The sequence below is a fragment of the Primulina eburnea genome, unplaced genomic scaffold (genome assembly GCF_022965805.1).
Source record: "Primulina eburnea isolate SZY01 unplaced genomic scaffold, ASM2296580v1 ctg1095, whole genome shotgun sequence".
Taxonomy (NCBI): domain Eukaryota; kingdom Viridiplantae; phylum Streptophyta; class Magnoliopsida; order Lamiales; family Gesneriaceae; genus Primulina; species Primulina eburnea.
In genome coordinates this window covers 79460-100342 of record NW_027330641.1, presented here as the reverse complement: position 1 = coordinate 100342, position 20883 = coordinate 79460, and positions in this window count along the sequence as shown.

The following is a 20883-nucleotide window of genomic DNA, read 5'->3' as shown; positions in this document are numbered from 1 at the left end:
CGACTTCTCCAAAGAACAAATCCGCAATGTTTGAAGCATCCTCGGTTTTATGACAAGCTATAAAATGTGCCATCTTAGAGAATCTATCCACAACAACAAAAATAGAATCCCTCCCCTTCTTAGTCCTAGGCAACTCCAAAATAAAGTCCATAGAAATGTCAATCCAAGTTCTTTTCAAGAATAGCACGCAAAAGTGTTCCCAAACTTTTATTGACAACTTCTGTTTGTCCATCCGTTTGAGGATGACAAGTAGTAGAAAACAACAATTTTGTGCCAAGTTTAGCCCATAAAGTATTCCAAAAGTAACTCAAGAATTTAACATCGCGACCAGAAACAATAGTCCTAGGCATTCCATGCAACCTAGCGACTTCTCTAAAGAACAAATCCGCAATGTTTGAAGCATCATCGGTTTTATGACAAGCTATAAAATGTGCCATCTTAGAGAATCTATCCACAACAACAAAAATAGAATCCCTCCCCTTCTTAGTCCTAGGCAACCCCAAAATAAAGTCCATAGAAATGTCAATCCAAGTTCTTTTTAAGAGTAGCACGCAAAAGTGTTCTCAAAGTTCTATTGACAACTTCATTTCGTCCATCCGTTTGAGGATGACAGGTAGTAGAAAACAACAATTTTGTGCCAAGTTTAGCCCATAAAGTATTCCAAAAGTAACTCAAAAATTTAACATCGCGACCAGAAACAATAGTCCTAGGCATGCCATGCAACCTAACGACTTCTCTAAAGAAAAAATCCGCAATGTTTGAAGCATCATCGGTTTTATCACAAGCTATAAAATGTGCCATCATAGAGAATCTATCCACAACAACAAAAATAGAATCCCTCCCCTTCTTAGTCCTAGGCAACCCCAAAATAAAGTCCATAAAATGTCAATCCAAGTTCTTTTTAAGAGTAGCACGCAAAAGTGTTCTCAAAGTTCTATTGACAACTTCATTTTGTCCATCCGTTTGAGGATGACAGGTAGTAGAAAACAACAATTTTGTGCCAAGTTTAGCCCATAAAGTATTCCAAAAGTAACTCAAGAATTTAACATCGCGACCAGAAACAATATCCTAGGCATTCCATGCAACCTAGCGACTTCTCTAAAGAACAAATCCGCAATGTTTGAAGCATCCTCGGTTTTATGACATGCTATAAAATGTGTCATCTTAGAGAATCTATCCACAACAACAAAAATAGAATCTCTCCCCTTCTTAGTCCTAGGCAACCCCAAAATAAAGTCCATAGAAATGTCAATCCAAGTTCTTTTTAAGAATAGCACGCAAAAGTGTTCCTAAAGTTATATTGACAACTTCTGTTTGTCCATCCGTTTGAGGATGACAAGTTGTAGAAAACAACAATTTTGTGCCAAGTTTAGCCCATAAAGTATTCCAAAAGTAACTCAAGAATTTAACATCGCGACCAGAAACAATAGTCCTAGGCATTCCATGCAACCTAGAGACTTCTCTAAAAAACAAATCCGCAATGTTTGAAGCATCATCGGTTTTATGACAAGCTATAAAATGTGCCATCTTAGAGAATCTATCCACAACAACAAAAATAGAATCCCTCCCCTTCTTAGTCCTAGGCAAACCCAAAATAAAGTCCATAGAAATGTCAATCCAAGTTCTTTTTAATAATAGCACGCAAAAGTGTTCCCAAAGTTTTATTGACAACTTCAGTTTGTCCATCCGTTCGAGGATGACAAGTAGTAGAAATCAACAATTTTGTGCCAAGTTTAGCCCATAAAGTTTTCCAAAAGTAACTAAATAATTTAACCTCGCGACCAGAAATAATAGTCCTAGTCATGCCATGCAACCTAGCGACTTCTCTAAAAAACAAATCCGCAATGTTTGAAGCATCATCGGTTTTATGACAAGCTATAAAATGTGCCATCTTAGAGAATCTATCCACAACAACAAAAATAGAATCCATCCCCTTCTTAGTCCAAGGGAACCCCAAAATAAAGTCCATAGAAATGTCAATCCAAGTTCTTTTTAAGAATAGCACGCAAAAGTGTTCCCAAAGTTCTATTGACAACTTCAGTTTGTCCATCCGTTTGAGGATGACAAGTAGTAGAAAACAACAATTTTGTGCCAAGTTTAGCCCATAAAGTCTTCCAAAAGTAACTCAAGAATTTAACATCACGACCAGAAACAATAGTCCTAGGCATTCCATGCAACCTAGCGACTTCTCTAAAGAACAAATCCGCAATGTTTGAAGCATCATCGGTTTTATGACAAGCTATAAAATGTGCCATCTTAGAGAATCTATCCACAACAACAAAAATAGAATCCATCCCCTTCTTAGTCCTAGGCAACCCCAAAATAAAGTCCATAGAAATGTCAATCCAAGTTCTTTTTAAGAATAGCACGCAAAAGTGTTCCCAAAGATCTATTGACAACTTCAGTTTGTCCATCCGTTTGAAGATGACAAGTAGTAGAAAACAACAATTTTGTGCCAAGTTTAGCCCATAAAGTATTCCAAAAGTAACTCAAGAATTTAACATCGCGACCAGAAACAATAGTCCTAGGCATTCAATGCAACCTAGCGACTTCTCTAAAGAACAAATCCACAATGTTTGAAGCATCATCGGTTTTATGACAAGCTATAAAATGTGCCATCTTAGAGAATCTATCCACAACAACAGAAATAGAATCCCTCCCCTTCTTAGTCCTAGGCAACCCCAAAATAAAGTCCATAGAAATGTCAATCCAAGTTCTTTTTAAGAGTAGCACGCAAAAGTGTTCTCAAAGTTCTATTGACAACTTCATTTTGTCCATCCTTTTGAGGATGACAGGTAGTAGAAAACAACAATTTTGTGCCAAGTTTAGCCCATAAAGTATTCCAAAAGTAACTCAAGAATTTAACATCGCGACCAGAAACAATATCCTAGGCATTCCATGCAACCTAGCGACTTCTCCAAAGAACAAATCCGCAATGTTTGAAGCATCCTCGGTTTTATGACAAGCTATAAAATGTGCCATCTTAGAGAATCTATCCACAACAACAAAAATAGAATCCCTCCCCTTCTTAGTCCTTGGCAACTCCAAAATAAAGTCCATAGAAATGTCAATCCAAGTTCTTTTCAAGAATAGCACGCAAAAGTGTTCCCAAACTTCTATTGACAACTTCTGTTTGTCCATCCGTTTGAGGATGACAAGTAGTAGAAAACAACAATTTTGTGCCAAGTTTAGCCCATAAAGTATTCCAAAAGTAACTCAAGAATTTAACATCGCGACCAGAAACAATAGTCCTAGGCATTCCATGCAACCTAGAGACTTCTCTAAAGAACAAATCCGCAATGTTTGAAGCATCATCGGTTTTATGACAAGCTATAAAATGTGCCATCTTAGAGAATCTATCCACAACAACAAAAATAGAATCCATCCCCTTCTTAGTCCTAGGCAACCCCAAAATAAAGTCCATAGAAATGTCAATCCAAGTTCTTTTTAAGAATAGCACGCAAAAGTGTTCCCAAAGATCTATTGACAACTTCAGTTTGTCCATCCGTTTGAAGATGACAAGTAGTAGAAAACAACAATTTTGTGCCAAGTTTAGCCCATAAAGTATTCCAAAAGTAACTCAAGAATTTAACATCGCGACCAGAAACAATAGTCCTAGGCATTCAATGCAACCTAGCGACTTCTCTAAAGAACAAATCCACAATGTTTGAAGCATCATCGGTTTTATGACAAGCTATAAAATGTGCCATCTTAGAGAATCTATCCACAACAACAGAAATAGAATCCCTCCCCTTCTTAGTCCTAGGCAACCCCAAAATAAAGTCCATAGAAATGTCAATCCAAGTTCTTTTTAAGAGTAGCACGCAAAAGTGTTCTCAAAGTTCTATTGACAACTTCATTTTGTCCATCCTTTTGAGGATGACAGGTAGTAGAAAACAACAATTTTGTGCCAAGTTTAGCCCATAAAGTATTCCAAAAGTAACTCAAGAATTTAACATCGCGACCAGAAACAATATCCTAGGCATTCCATGCAACCTAGCGACTTCTCCAAAGAACAAATCCGCAATGTTTGAAGCATCCTCGGTTTTATGACAAGCTATAAAATGTGCCATCTTAGAGAATCTATCCACAACAACAAAAATAGAATCCCTCCCCTTCTTAGTCCTAGGCAACTCCAAAATAAAGTCCATAGAAATGTCAATCCAAGTTCTTTTCAAGAATAGCACGCAAAAGTGTTCCCAAACTTCTATTGACAACTTCTGTTTGTCCATCCGTTTGAGGATGACAAGTAGTAGAAAACAACAATTTTGTGCCAAGTTTAGCCCATAAAGTATTCCAAAAGTAACTCAAGAATTTAACATCGCGACCAGAAACAATAGTCCTAGGCATTCCATGCAACCTAGCGACTTCTCTAAAGAACAAATCCGCAATGTTTGAAGCATCATCGATTTTATGACAAGCTATAAAATGTGCCATCTTAGAGAATCTATCCACAACAACAAAAATAGAATCCCTCCCCTTCTTAGTCCTAGGCAACCCCAAAATAAAGTCCATAGAAATGTCAATCCAAGTTCTTTTTAAGAGTAGCACGCAAAAGTGTTCTCAAAGTTCTATTGACAACTTCATTTCGTCCATCCGTTTGAGGATGACAGGTAGTAGAAAACAACAATTTTGTGCCAAGTTTAGCCCATAAAGTATTCCAAAAGTAACTCAAAAATTTAACATCGCAACCAGAAACAATAGTCCTAGGCATGCCATGCAACCTAACGACTTCTCTAAAGAAAAAATCCGCAATGTTTGAAGCATCATCGGTTTTATCACAAGCTATAAAATGTGCCATCATAGAGAATCTATCCACAACAACAAAAATAGAATCCCTCCCCTTCTTAGTCCTAGGCAACCCAAAAATAAAGTCCATAGAAATGTCAATCCAAGTTCTTTTCAAGAGTAGCACGCAAAAGTGTTCTCAAAGTTCTATTGACAACTTCATTTTGTCCATCCGTTTGAGGATGACAGGTAGTAGAAAACAACAATTTTTGTGCCAAGTTTAGCCCATAAAGTATTCCAAAAGTAACTCAAGAATTTAACATCGCGACCAGAAACAATATCCTAGGCATTCCATGCAACCTAGCGACTTCTCTAAAGAACAAATCCGCAATGTTTGAAGCATCCTCGGTTTTATGACAAGCTATAAAATGTGCCATCTTAGAGAATCTATCCACAACAACAAAAATAGAATCTCTCCCCTTCTTAGTCCTTGGCAACTCCAAAATAAAGTCCATAGAAATGTCAATCCAAGTTCTTTTCAAGAATAGCACGCAAAAGTGTTCCCAAACTTCTATTGACAACTTCTGTTTGTCCATCCGTTTGAGGATGACAAGTAGTAGAAAACAACAATTTTGTGCCAAGTTTAGCCCATAAAGTATTCCAAAAGTAACTCAAGAATTTAACATCGCGACCAGAAACAATAGTCCTAGGCATTCAATGCAACCTAGCGACTTCTCTAAAGAACAAATCCACAATGTTTGAAGCATCATCGGTTTTATGACAAGCTATAAAATGTGCCATCTTAGAGAATCTATCCACAACAACAGAAATAGAATCCCTCCCCTTCTTAGTCCTAGGCAACCCCAAAATAAAGTCCATAGAAATGTCAATCCAAGTTCTTTTTAAGAGTAGCACGCAAAAGTGTTCTCAAAGTTCTATTGACAACTTCATTTTGTCCATCCTTTTGAGGATGACAGGTAGTAGAAAACAACAATTTTGTGCCAAGTTTAGCCCATAAAGTATTCCAAAAGTAACTCAAGAATTTAACATCGCGACCAGAAACAATATCCTAGGCATTCCATGCAACCTAGCGACTTCTCCAAAGAACAAATCCGCAATGTTTGAAGCATCCTCGGTTTTATGACAATCTATAAAATGTGCCATCTTAGAGAATCTATCCACAACAACAAAAATAGAATCCCTCCCCTTCTTAGTCCTTGGCAACTCCAAAATAAAGTCCATAGAAATGTCAATCCAAGTTCTTTTCAAGAATAGCACGCAAAAGTGTTCCCAAACTTCTATTGACAACTTCTGTTTGTCCATCCGTTTGAGGATGACAAGTAGTAGAAAACAACAATTTTGTGCCAAGTTTAGCCCATAAAGTATTCCAAAAGTAACTCAAGAATTTAACATCGCGACCAGAAACAATAGTCCTAGGCATTCCATGCAACCTAGAGACTTCTCTAAAGAACAAATCCGCAATGTTTGAAGCATCATCGGTTTTATGACAAGCTATAAAATGTGCCATCTTAGAGAATCTATCCACAACAACAAAAATAGAATCCATCCCCTTCTTAGTCCTAGGCAACCCCAAAATAAAGTCCATAGAAATGTCAATCCAAGTTCTTTTTAAGAATAGCACGCAAAAGTGTTCCCAAAGATCTATTGACAACTTCAGTTTGTCCATCCGTTTGAAGATGACAAGTAGTAGAAAACAACAATTTTGTGCCAAGTTTAGCCCATAAAGTATTCCAAAAGTAACTCAAGAATTTAACATCGCGACCAAAAACAATAGTCCTAGGCATTCAATGCAACCTAGCGACTTCTCTAAAGAACAAATCCACAATGTTTGAAGCATCATCGGTTTTATGACAAGCTATAAAATGTGCCATCTTAGAGAATCTATCCACAACAACAGAAATAGAATCCCTCCCCTTCTTAGTCCTAGGCAACCCCAAAATAAAGTCCATAGAAATGTCAATCCAAGTTCTTTTTAAGAGTAGCACGCAAAAGTGTTCTCAAAGTTCTATTGACAACTTCATTTTGTCCATCCTTTTGAGGATGACAGGTAGTAGAAAACAACAATTTTGTGCCAAGTTTAGCCCATAAAGTATTCCAAAAGTAACTCAAGAATTTAACATCGCGACCAGAAACAATATCCTAGGCATTCCATGCAACCTAGCGACTTCTCCAAAGAACAAATCCGCAATGTTTGAAGCATCCTCTGTGACACCCCGATCCTCTTTTGAAATAAATACGCAGCGGAAATAAAATTTTCTCTTTAAAATATACGGAAGGAGTTTCAAAATACATTTCATCAAATATCTTTACAAAATAAATACATGATCATTTAAATGACATAACAAAAACAAAACATCATTCCTATGATCATGCCAAAATCCTCCTTCCAACGGTGTATGCATATGACCCCCGATCTACAGTCAACGTCCCGAGGCACCACTCTGATCTGCATCACATGAAATAACTGGAATGAGAATAAATCTCAGCAAGTGGAACTCTTATATAACAATGAACAATAACTCTGTAAAACATCTCTTTGAAATCATAAATACCATCAACTCTGAACTGTAAACTCTGAATATCAATAATATAGCAATAGCATAAAATATGATGGTATTTCTCTTTTGCTCTGGGGATTGATATCAATAGTATCTCTGCTCTGGGGTTGCTCGTATCCCAAATCGATATAAATACCGATAACTCTGAGGGATATAAGCCTCTGGGCGATGATCATCTAATATTGCATGCAATCTCTGACTATGTATTTATCAATCCAAAAACATTTAAATTCTTCTCTGGTTTTAACAATCACTTTGAACTCTATATATCTCTTTGTATTCCCTTTAATCAATAATGAGACATACAATGCCTCCAATACATATAACAATACATACTATGGATCAAATGAAAGGGAATAACACAATAAACTCTTTGAAACACATACATATAAAATCATGTGAGCAAAAGGAATGAATTTCCACTTACAAACCACAACAAACACCTCAACTTAGCTCTTGATCACCACCTACAACAAATAATCCACAAATAACACCAATATTAACTAAATATCCAAGATTACAAGCTAAATAATCCATAAATCCACATAAACAACCAACCTAAACAACTCTTAATTTACAACCTTAACAGAATCGCACCAAAAACTTACCCAAGCTTCCTAGCACCAAGGAGAACGTCGAACTCAAGTCGAAATTCCAAACAAACGCTTGAATCGAAGATAGGAAGTGAAAGAAATGACCAAAAACCCTTGCAATGGAGAGAAATGCGAAAATGAGAAGGAAAGAAAAAGGAAAAGTGATGGCCAACCACTCCAAAATCGACTAAATATCTCGCCCATACCTTCACCGCGGGTGCGCCAACACAAGGACCGCGGGTGCGCTGAGCTTTCGGCAGTCCACAAAAATCCTGAACCACAGACACCGCGGGTGCGGTACTGCAAGCACCGCGGGTGCGCTACACACCGCGGGTGCGGTCACTGCATCACCGCGGGTGCGGTGATGCTACGGCCCTCCAACACAAAAACTGGAACAGTCGACCGCTGGTGCACTCCTTGCACTACCGCGGGTGCACTAAGGTCACGGCCAAGATCACCTCCAATGCAACTAAAATCGATCCGAAACTCTGAAACGAACAACCAACATCAACTAACACCTCAAGACAATAAAACTAACAATACTATCGCCCAAAAATACAACTCTGAACATCTAATCAAATATCCCAAATAACAAACGAAACTTAAATCGTACCGTACACCGGGCTCGGCTATTACAATCTCCCCCCCTTAAGGGAATTTCGTCCGCGAAATTGACGTCACGGCACGAACAACTCAGGATACTTCTCTCTCATCTCATCCTCTGGTTCCCACGTAGCCTCCTCTAACAAATGGTTCCTCCAAAGAACTTTGACAATGCCGATCTCTTTGTTCCTCAGAACTCTAACTGTGCGATCCAGAATCTGAATCGGAATCTCATGGTAAGTCAGACTCGGCGTCAAGTCCAATGGCTCATGGCGAAGAACATGGGAAGGATCTGTAACATACTTCCTGAGCATCGAGACGTGAAACACATTATGAACTCTGTCAAGATCTGGAGGTAGGGCTAATCTGTAGGCTCTGTCACCAACTCTGTCCAAAATCTCAAATGGACCAATAAATCTAGGACTCAACTTGCCCTTCTTGCCAAATCTCATCACACCCTTGAGAGGTGCTATCTTCAGAAACACGTGGTCGCCAATCTCGAACTGCAAAGGTCTGCGACGAACATCTGCATAGCTCTTCTGTCTGGACTGGGCAGTCTTCATCCTTTCTCTGATAACAGCAACAACATCAGCAGTCTGCTGGACCAACTCTGGTCCCAACATCTTCCTCTCACCAACCTCGTCCCAATACAAGGGAGACCTGCACTTCCTGCCATAAAGTGCCTCATACGGTGCCATGCCAATCGTTGCCTGGTAGCTATTATTATAAGTGAACTCAGCCAAAGGCAACAAAGAATCCCAGCTACCTGGAAAGTCTATAGTACACGCTCTGAGCATATCCTCAAGAATCTGAATGACTCTCTCTGACTGACCATCACTCTGAGGATGATAGGCTGTACTGAACGCTAATCGCGAACCCATAGCTCTGTGCAAACTCTTCCAAAACTCTGAAGTAAATCTGGGGTCACGATCAGACACGATCGACACAGGAACACCATGAAGTCTGACAATCTCTGCTATGTAGTCCTCGGCATACTGGTTCATCGAATACGTCGTCTTGACTGGAAGAAAGTGCGCTGACTTAGTCAATCTATCAATGATAACCCAAATAGAATTGAAACCTCTCCGCACTCTGGGAAGACCAGTCACGAAATCCATCGTAATATGCTCCCACTTCCACTGAGGAATCGGCAACGACAACAATGTCCCAGCAGGTCTCTGGTGCTCAATCTTCACCTGCTGACAAGTAAGGCACTGAGAAATGAACACGGCAACATCCTTCTTCATACCTGGCCACCAGTAGAGTCGACGAAGATCCTGATACATCTTCGTACTGCCTGGATGAATCGAATACGGCGCGGTATGAGCCTCTGTCAGAATATCTCTACGAATATCGTCGCCAGAAGGAACACAAATACGACCTCTGAAAGTCACCAAACCATCACCATTCAAGGCGAACTCTGAATTACCTCTAATCTCTGCTCTATCTCTCAACTCTGTCAACTGAACATCAGTCGACTGCTCTCTACGAATCCTGTCCGTCAAAGAAGATCGAATAACCAACGCTGAAAGACGAGCAATGGTGCCTGGAATCACCAGATCAATATCCTCTCTCTGCAAATCCATCAGTAACGGTCTCTGAATCAAAGAACTCAATGAAACACTCGACTTGCGGCTTAAAGCATCAGCCACAACATTCGCCTTCCCTGGGTGATAACTGATAGTTACATCGTAATCCTTGACAAGCTCTAACCACCTCCTCTGCCGCATATTGAGCTCTTTCTGCGAGAACAGATACTTCAAACTCTTGTGGTCTGTGAAGATCTCACACTTTTCGCCATACAGATAATGTCTCCAAATCTTAAGGGCGAAAACCACAGCTGCTAGCTCCAAATCGTGCGTCGGATAATTCTTCTCATAATCCTTCAACTGGCGAGAAGCATAGGCAATGACCTTACCTCTCTGCATCAACACTGCACCGAGACCCTTCTTCGACGCATCGGTAAAGACCACAAAATCCTCTGAACCACTGGGCAATGCGAGAATAGGAGCTGACGTCAATCTATCCTTCAACTCCTGAAATGCGCTCTGGCAATCTATAGACCACTCGAACTTCACAGTCTTCCTTGTCAGATTGGACAATGGCAGGACAATCTTGGAAAAATCCGAAATAAAACGACGATAATAACCCGCCAAACCAAGGAAACTGCGTACCTCTGAAACAGTCGTAGGAATAGGCCACTTCTGAATCGCCTCTATCTTCATCGGATCAACAGCAATGCCATCCCTCGAAACGACATGGCCTAGAAAAGAAATCTGATCCAGCCAAAACTCACACTTCTTCAACTTAGCAAACAACCTCCGCTCTCTCAGCAACTGGAGAACAACTCTGAGATGCTCTGAATGAAGCTCTCTGGTCTTGGAATAGATCAATATATCGTCGATAAAGACAATGACGAAGCTATCCAAATACGGCTTGAACACACGGTTCATCAGGTCCATGAAAACAGAAGGGGCATTGGTCAAACCAAAAGACATCACGAGAAACTCATAGTGACCATACCTGGTCCTGAAAGCCGTCTTAGGGATATCAGACTCCCTAACCTTCAACTGATAGTAGCCAGACCGAAGATCAATCTTCGAGAAAACAGTGGCACCCTGGAGTTGGTCAAATAGATCGTCAATCCGTGGCAACGGATACTTGTTCTTGATCGTCACTTTGTTGAGCTCTCTGTAATCGATACACAGACGCAAAGACCCGTCCTTCTTCTTAACAAATAGAACCGGAGCTCCCCAAGGCGAAGAACTCGGACGAATGAAACCCTTATCTAGAAGATCCTGCAACTGCGTCTTCAACTCTTTTATCTCGGTAGGAGCCATCCTATACGGAGCCTTAGAAATAGGAACCGTACCTGGAGCAAGATCAATAACAAACTCTACATCTCTATCCGGCGGCAAACCCGGAACATCATCCTCAAACACATCCGCAAACTCCCTCACCACATCAATATCATCAATATTCAACTTAATCAGTCTATCCATATCCACAACAGTTGCTAGAAAAACATCACAACCTCTACACAATAGCCTCTCAGCATCAAGACACGAAATAAAAGGAAGGACCAGCGAAGTACCTGAGCTGGCGAGAACTCCTCCCTGGTCAACATCTGCAAAAGTCACCGTCTTAGCAACGCAATCAATAACAGCACGATAGGTCGACAGCCAATCCATGCCAAGAATAACATCAAAGGCAACCATCGGGATCACAATCAAATCAGCAAAGACCTCTCGATCAACAAAACGAACGGGGCACGCATACACTATGGAAGTCGGGCACAAAACATCTCCCGAAGGCAAAACAACACTAAGCTGGAGGGGAATAACAGAAGGAACTATACCCAAAGATCTCAAAAACAATTCAGACATAAAAGAATGAGTAGCACCAGTATCAATCAAAGTAGTAGCTACTCTGCCTGAAATTAAAATGGAACTAGAGATTACAGAAGAATTATGATCAATACCTTCCTTAGTCATCGAAAAGATACGACCCTGCACCTTCTCCTGGCTAGCTCCCCTAGGACAATCTCTGGAAATATGGCCTGGCATGCCACAACGATAACAAGAACGAGAGCCAAATCTACACTCTCCACGATGGGGTCTGCTACACTTGGGACACAAGGATCTCTCAGAATCAGATGGAGCAACTGGCGCTGACGGTGGCCTAGGACTCTGATCCACCTTGCCCTTCCCCTTGAATCGATCTCTGCCACGCTGACCTGAACTCTGGCCTCTTTGAACATTAGCCTGGTGCCTCGCCTGTCTTTCCCTGGCGATATCCTTCTCGTCCTGCTCTGCTAGCAACGCCTTGGACACAATCTCCTTGAAAGTCACAGCCTTGGACATATTGATATCACGCCTGATCTCCGCTCTAAGGCCTCGAATGAAGTGAGCGCCTTTATCTTTATCACTGGTAGCAATATACGGAGCAAAAAGGCAACCCTCCTCGAACTTGAGAATATACTCATCCACATTCAAGCTCCCCTGACGAAGCTCCAAGAACTCTGTGACCTTCCTCGCTCGCAGTGCATCAGGAAAGTACTTGTCGTAGAAAAGCTCAGTAAACTCAGACCACTTCAACGTAGAAACATCAATGCCAACCTTGGTCGCATTCCACCACAAACGTGCAGCTTTAACCAGCATAAAAACAGCACAACTGATACGGTCTCTGTCCTCATAGTGGAGATGATCAAAAATCGCCTCCAAAGCCTTGACCCACTCTACTGCAGCTAAAGGATCGGAGCTGCCTGGAAACTCGGGTGGATCCATCCTCTAAAACGCAGAAAAGATAGCATCAGAACCAACTGCTACTGGAGCAACCTGCCCCCTACCTTGGTCTCTGCCCTGGCCTGCTCCTTGCAGTCTAAGCAACTGCTGGATCTGCTCACTGTGAACCTTAGCCTGCTCCTTCAGTAACTTGCCGAACTCGTCGACAACTCTCGAGGACGAACTATCCTCCCCCTCTGACGCCTTACGCTTAGGAGGCATCCTCTACTCTACAATGCTCACAAGATACCAATCAATACATAACAATAGATAGATGCAAAGAAAACATACCCGGACAGTTGAAAGTAGACGAAGTCATATGCATTGGTCCGAAGAACAAAGCTCTGATACCACTAAATGTGACACCCCGATCCTCTTTTAAAATAAATACGCAGCGGAAATAAAATTTTCTCTTTAAAATATACGGAAGGAGTTTCAAAATACATTTCATCAAATATCTTTACAAAATAAATACATGATCATTTAAATGACATAACAAAAACAAAACATCATTCCTATGATCATGCCAAAATCCTCCTTCCAACGGTGTATGCATATGACCCCCGATCTACAGTCAACGTCCCGAGGCACCACTCTGATCTGCATCACATGAAATAACTGGAATGAGAATAAATCTCAGCAAGTGGAACTCTTATATAACAATGAACAATAACTCTGTAAAACATCTCTTTGAAATCATAAATACCATCAACTCTGAACTGTAAACTCTGAATATCAATAATATAGCAATAGCATAAAATATGATGGTATTTCTCTTTTGCTCTGGGGATTGATATCAATAGTATCTCTGCTCTGGGGTTGCTCGTATCCCAAATCGATATAAATACCGATAACTCTGAGGGATATAAGCCTCTGGGCGATGATCATCTAATATTGCATGCAATCTCTGACTATGTATTTATCAATCCAAAAACATTTAAATTCTTCTCTGGTTTTAACAATCACTTTGAACTCTATATATCTCTTTGTATTCCCTTTAATCAATAATGAGACATACAATGCCTCCAATACATATAACAATACATACTATGGATCAAATGAAAGGGAATAACACAATAAACTCTTTGAAACACATACATATAAAATCATGTGAGCAAAAGGAATGAATTTCCACTTACAAACCACAACAAACACCTCAACTTAGCTCTTGATCACCACCTACAACAAATAATCCACAAATAACACCAATATTAACTAAATATCCAAGATTACAAGCTAAATAATCCATAAATCCACATAAACAACCAACCTAAACAACTCTTAATTTACAACCTTAACAGAATCGCACCAAAAACTTACCCAAGCTTCCTAGCACCAAGGAGAACGTCGAACTCAAGTCGAAATTCCAAACAAACGCTTGAATCGAAGATAGGAAGTGAAAGAAATGACCAAAAACCCTTGCAATGGAGAGAAATGCGAAAATGAGAAGGAAAGAAAAAGGAAAAGTGATGGCCAACCACTCCAAAATCGACTAAATATCTCGCCCATACCTTCACCGCGGGTGCGCCAACACAAGGACCGCGGGTGCACTGAGCTTTCGGCAGTCCACAAAAATCCTGAACCACAGACACCGCGGGTGCGGTACTGCAAGCACCGCGGGTGCGCTACACACCGCGGGTGCGGTCACTGCATCACCGCGGGTGCGGTGATGCTACGGCCATCCAACACAAAAAAACTGGAACATACGACCGCGGGTGCACTCCTTGCACTACCGCGGGTGCACTAAGGTCACGGCCAAGATCACCTCCAATGCAACTAAAATCGATCCGAAACTCTGAACGAACAACCAACATCAACTAACACTTCAAGACAATAAAACTAACAATACTATAGCCCAAAAATACAACTCTGAACATCTAATCAAATATCCCAAATAACAAACGAAACTTAATCGTACCGTACACCGGACTCGGCTATTACATAACTCAAGAATTTAACATCGCGACCAGAAACAATAGTCCTAGGCATTCCATGCAACCTAGCGACTTCTCTAAAGAACAAATCCGCAATGTTTGAAGCATCATCGGTTTTATGACAAGCTATAAAATGTGTCATCTTAGAGAATCTATCCACAACAACAAAAATAGAATCCCTCCCCTTCTTAGTCCTAGGCAACTCCAAAATAAAGTCCATAGAAATGTCAATCCAAGTTCTTTTCAAGAATAGCACGCAAAAGTGTTCCCAAACTTCTATTGACAACTTCTGTTTGTCCATCCGTTTGAGGATGACAAGTAGTAGAAAACAACAATTTTGTGCCAAGTTTAGCCCATAAAGTATTCCAAAAGTAACTCAAGAATTTAACATCGCGACCAGAAACAATAGTCCTAGGCATTCCATGCAACCTAGCGACTTCTCTAAAGAACAAATCCGCAATGTTTGAAGCATCATCGGTTTTATGACAAGCTATAAAATGTGCCATCTTAGAGAATCTATCCACAACAACAAAAATAGAATCCCTCCCCTTCTTAGTCCTAGGCAACCCCAAAATAAAGTCCATAGAAATGTCAATCCAAGTTCTTTTTAAGAGTAGCACGCAAAAGTGTTCTCAAAGTTCTATTGACAACTTCATTTCGTCCATCCGTTTGAGGATGACAGGTAGTAGAAAACAACAATTTTGTGCCAAGTTTAGCCCATAAAGTATTCCAAAAGTAACTCAAAAATTTAACATCGCAACCAGAAACAATAGTCCTAGGCATGCCATGCAACCTAACGACTTCTCTAAAGAAAAAATCCGCAATGTTTGAAGCATCATCGGTTTTATCACAAGCTATAAAATGTGCCATCATAGAGAATCTATCCACAACAACAAAAATAGAATCCCTCCCCTTCTTAGTCCTAGGCAACCCAAAATAAAGTCCATAGAAATGTCAATCCAAGTTCTTTTCAAGAGTAGCACGCAAAAGTGTTCTCAAAGTTCTATTGACAACTTCATTTTGTCCATCCGTTTGAGGATGACAGGTAGTAGAAAACAACAATTTTGTGCCAAGTTTAGCCCATAAAGTATTCCAAAAGTAACTCAAGAATTTAACATCGCGACCAGAAACAATAGTCCTAGGCATTCCATGCAACCTAGCGACTTCTCTAAAGAACAAATCCGCAATGTTTGAAGCATCATCGGTTTTATGACAAGCTATAAAATGTGCCATCTTAGAGAATCTATCCACAACAACAAAAATAGAATCTCTCCCCTTCTTAGTCCTAGGCAACCCCAAAATAAAGTCCATAGAAATGTCAATCCAAGTTCTTTTTAAGAATAGCACGCAAAAGTGTTCCTAAAGTTCTATTGACAACTTCAGTTTGTCCATCCGTTTGAGGATGACAAGTAGTAGAAAACAACAATTTTGTGCCAAGTTTAGCCCATAAAGTATTCCAAAAGTAACTCAAGAATTTAACATCGCGACCAGAAACAATAGTCCTAGGCATTCCATGCAACCTAGCGACTTCTCTAAAGAACAAATCCGCAATGTTTGAAGCATCATCGGTTTTATGACAAGCTATAAAATGTGCCATCTTAGAGAATCTATCCACAACAACAAAAATAGAATCCCTCCCCTTCTTAGTCCTAGGCAACCCCAAAATAAAGTCCATAGAAATGTCAATCCAAGTTCTTTTTAATAATAGCACGCAAAAGTGTTCCCAAAGTTCTATTGACAACTTCAGTTTGTCCATCCGTTTGAGGATGACAAGTAGTAGAAATCAACAATTTTGTGCCAAGTTTAGCCCATAAAGTCTTCCAAAAGTAACTAAAGAATTTAACATTGCGACCAGAAATAATAGTCCTAGGCATGCCATGCAACCTAACGACTTCTCTAAAGAACAAATCCGCAATGTTTGAAGCATCATCGGTTTTATGACAAACTATAAAATGTGTCATCTTAGAGAATCTATCCACAACAACCAAAATAGAATCACTCCCCTTCTTAGTCCTCGGCAACCCCAAATTAAAGTCCATCAAAATGTCAATCCAAGTTCTTTTTAAGAATAGCACGCAAAAGTGTTCCCAAAGTTCTATTGAAAACTTCAGTTTGTCCATCCGTTGAGGATGACAAGTAGTAGAAAACAACAATTTTGTGCCAAGTTTAGACCATAAAGTCTTCCAAAAGTAACTAAAGAATTTAACATCGCGACCAGAAATAATAGTCCTAGGCATGCCATGCAAACTAACGACTTCTCTAAAGAACAAATCCGCAATATTTGAAGCATCATCGGTTTTAAAACAAGCTATAAAATGTGCCATCTTAGAGAATCTATCCACAACAACAAAAGTAGAATCCATCCCTTTCTTAGTCCTAGGCAACCCCAAAATAAAGTCCATAGAAATGTCAATCCAAGTTCTTTTTAAGAAAAGCACGCAAAAGTGTTCCCAAAGATCTATTGACAACTTCAGTTTGTCCATCCGTTTGAAGATGACAAGTTGTAGAAAACAACAATTTTGTGCCAAGTTTAGCCCATAAAGTATTCCAAAAGTAACTCAAGAATTTAACATCGCGACCAGAAACAATAGTCCTAGGCATTCAATGCAACCTAGCGACTTCTCTAAAGAACAAATCCGCAATGTTTGAAGCATCATCGGTTTTATGACAAGCTATAAAATGTGCCATCTTAGAGAATCTATCCACAACAACAGAAATAGAATCCCTCCCCTTCTTAGTCCTAGGCAACCCCAAAATAAAGTCCATAGAAATGTCAATCCAAGTTCTTTTTAAGAATAGCACGCAAAAGTGTTCTCAAAGTTCTATTGACAACTTCAGTTTGTCCATCCGTTTGAGGATGACAAGTAGTAGAAAACAAAAATTTTGTACCAAGTTTAGCCCATAAAGTATTCCAAAAGTAACTCAAAAATTTAACATCGCGACCAGAAACAATAGTCCTAGGCATGCCATGCAACCTAACGACTTCTCTAAAGAAAAAATCCGCAATGTTTGAAGCATCATCGGTTTTATAACAAGCTATAAAATGTGCCATCTTAGAGAATCTATCCACAACAACAAAAATTAATCCATCCCCTTCTTAGTCCTAGGCAACCCCAAAATAAAGTGCATAGAAATGTCAATCCAAGTTCTTTTTAAGAATAGCACGCAAAAGTGTTCCCAAAGTTCTATTGACAACTTCAGTTTGTCCATCCGTTTGAGCATGACAAGTAGTAGAAAACAACAATTTTGTGCCTAGTTTAGCCCATAAAGTATTCCAAAAGTAACTCAAGAATTAAACATCGTGACCCGAAACAATAGTCCTAGGCATTCCATACAACCTAGCGACTTCTCTAAAGAACAAATCCGCAATGTTTGAAGCATCATCGGTTTTATGACAAGCTATAAAATGTGCCATCTTAGAGAATCTATCCACAACAACAAAAATAGAATCCCTCCCCTTCTTAGTCCTAGGCAACCCCAAAATAAAGTCCATAGAAATGTCAATCCAAGTTCTTTTTAAGAATAGAACGCAAAAGTGTTCTCAAAGTTCTATTGACAACTTCAGTTTGTCCATCCGTTTGAGGATGACAAGTAGTAGAAAACAACAATTTTGTGCCAAGTTTAGCCCATAAAGTATTCCAAAAGTAACTCAAAAATTTAACATCGCGACCAGAAACAATAGTCCTAGGCATGCCATGCAACCTAACGACTTCTCTAAAGAAAAAATCCGCAATGTTTGAAGCATCATCGGTTTTATAACAAGCTATAAAATGTGCCATCTTAGAGAATCTATCCACAACAACAAAAATAGAATCCATCCCCTTCTTAGTCCTAGGCAACCCCAAAATAAAGTCCATAGAAATGTCAATCCAAGTTCTTTTTAAGAATAGCACGTAAAAGTTTTCTCAAAGTTCTATTGACAACTTCAGTTTGTCCATCCATTTGAGGATGACAAGTAGTAGAAAACAACAATTTTGTGCCAAGTTTAGCCCATAAAGTATTCCAAAAATAACTCAAAAATTTAACATCGCGACCAGAAACAATAGTCCTAGGCATGCCATGCAACCTAACGACTTCTCTAAAGAAAAAATCTGCAATGTTTGAAGCATCATCGGTTTTATAACAAGCTATAAAATGTGCCATCTTAGAGAATCTATCCACAACAACAAAAATAGAATCCATCCCCTTCTTAGTCCTAGGCAACCCCAAAATAAAGTCCATAGAAATGTCAATCCAAGTTCTTTTCAAGAATAGCACGCAAAAGTGTTCCCAAACTTCTATTGACAACTTCTGTTTGTCCATCCGTTTGAGGATGACAAGTAGTAGAAAACAACAATTTTGTGCCAAGTTTAGCCCATAAAGTATTCCAAAAGTAACTCAAGAATTTAACATCGCGACCAGAAACAATAGTCCTAGGCATTCCATGCAACCTAGCGACTTCTCTAAAGAAAAAATCCGCAATGTTTGAAGCATCATCGGTTTTATGACAAGCTATAAAATGTGCCATCTTAGAGAATCTATCCACAACAACAAAAATAGAATCCCTCCCCTTCTTAGTCCTAGACAACCCCAAAATAAAGTCCATAGAAATGTCAATCCAAGTTCTTTTTAAGAGTAGCACGCAAAAGTGTTCTCAAAGTTCTATTGACAACTTCATTTCGTCCATCCGTTTGAGGATGACAGGTAGTAGAAAACAACAATTTTGTGCCAAGTTTAGCCCATAAAGTATTCCAAAAGTAATTCAAAAATTTAACATCGCGACCAGAAACAATAGTCCTAGGCATGCCATGCAACCTAACGACTTCTCTAAAGAAAAAATCCGCAATGTTTGAAGCATCATCGGTTTTATCACAAGCTATAAAATGTGCCATCATAGAGAATCTATCCACAACAACAAAAATAGAATCCCTCCCCTTCTTAGTCCTAGGCAACTCCAAAATAAAGTCCATAGAAATGTCAATCCAAGTTCTTTTTAAGAGTAGCACGCAAAAGTGTTCTCAAAGTTCTATTGACAACTTCATTTTGTCCATCCGTTTGAGGATAACAGGTAGTAGAAAACAACAATTTTGTGCCAAGTTTAGCCCATAAAGTATTCCAAAAGTAACTCAAAAATTTAACATCGCGACCAGAAACAATATCCTATGCATTCCATGCAACCTAGCGACTTCTCTAAAGAACAAATCCGCAATGTTTGAAGCATCCTCGGTTTTATGACAAGCTATAAAATGTGCCATATTAGAGAATCTATCCACAACAACAAAAATAGAATCTCTCCCCTTCTTAGTCCTAGGCAACCCCCAAATAAAGTCCATAGAAATGTCAATCCAAGTTCTTTTTAAGAATAGCACGCAAAAGTGTTCCTAAAGTTATATTGACAACTTCTGTTTGTCCATCCGTTTGAGAATGACAAGTTGTAGAAAACAACAATTTTGTGCCAAGTTTAGCCCATAAAGTATTCCAAAAGTAACTCAAGAATTTAACATCGCGACCAGAAACAATAGTCCTAGGCATTCCATGCAACCTAGCGACTTCTCTAAAGAACAAATCCGCAATGTTTGAAGCATCATCGGTTTTATGACAAGCTATAAAATGTGCCATCTTAGAGAATCTATCCACAACAACAAAAATAGAATCCCTCCCCTTCTTAGTCCTAGGCAACCCCAAAATAAAGTCCATAGAAATGTCAATCCAAGTTCTTTTTAAGAGTAGCACGCAAAAGTGTTCTCAAAGTTCTATTGACAACTTCATTTCGTCCATCCGTTTGAGGATGACAGGTAGTAGAAAACAACAATTTTGTGCCAAGTTTAGCCCATAAAGTATTCCAAAAGTAACTCAAAAATTTAACATCGCGACCAGAAACAATAGTCCTAGGCATGCCATGCAACCTAACGACTTCTCTAAAGAAAAAATCCGCAATGTTTGAAGCATCATCGGTTTTATCACAAGCTATAAAATGTGCCATCATAGAGAATCTATCCACAACAACAAAAATAGAATCCCTCCCCTTCTTAGTCCTAGGCAACCCCAAAATAAAGTCCATAGAAATGTCAATACAAGTTCTTTTTAAGAGTAGCACACAAAAGTGTTCTCAAAGTTCTATTGACAACTTCATTTTGTCCATCCGTTTGAGGATGACAGGTAGTAGAAAACAACAATTTTGTGC